Source organism: Morone saxatilis, unplaced genomic scaffold, assembly GCF_004916995.1.
Source record: "Morone saxatilis isolate NCDOM2014 unplaced genomic scaffold, NCSU_SB_2.0 Contig17, whole genome shotgun sequence".
Lineage (NCBI taxonomy): Eukaryota > Metazoa > Chordata > Actinopteri > Moronidae > Morone > Morone saxatilis.
Window position 1 is genome coordinate 22,635,655 of NW_023339729.1, and position 394 is coordinate 22,636,048.

Here is a 394-nt window from a genome sequence, read left to right on the forward strand (position 1 = left end):
CTCCCACCCGCAGCATAGTCAAAACCGCCTGGACCCTAACCCCAAAGCAATCCTCTAATATGGTGCGTCCATATTTATGATGTCAGAGTTGCCCAATATTTTTTAAATTTAAATTAAGTTATTGTGTATTATTTAAAGTTTAATATCATGGTTACTAAAAAAAATAGAATCGTTGTAGTCACCAGGATAAATAATAAACCAAGTGACTTAATTCTTTTCTAATTAGTGCAACAGAAAGTTGCTGCAAGCATGTGACAAATTCATGCCCAAGTGTATTGTTAGCAGCTAACTGCATTCAGAAAATACAAGATAGAGTTTTGCAGGTATGAGAATATTGTTACCATCACATAAAATGTCCTATAATGCAACTCTTCTGTGCGTGTGTGTGTGTGTG

At 35.3% G+C, this 394-nt stretch overlaps 1 protein-coding gene across 1 annotated transcript in view; it reads right to left on the reverse strand.

The window, feature by feature from the left end:
* The window catches only part of LOC118326931 (protein kinase C beta type-like), a 24,650-nt gene that overhangs the window by 4,326 nt on the left and 19,930 nt on the right, over positions 1 to 394 (reverse strand). The window lies entirely within an intron of this gene.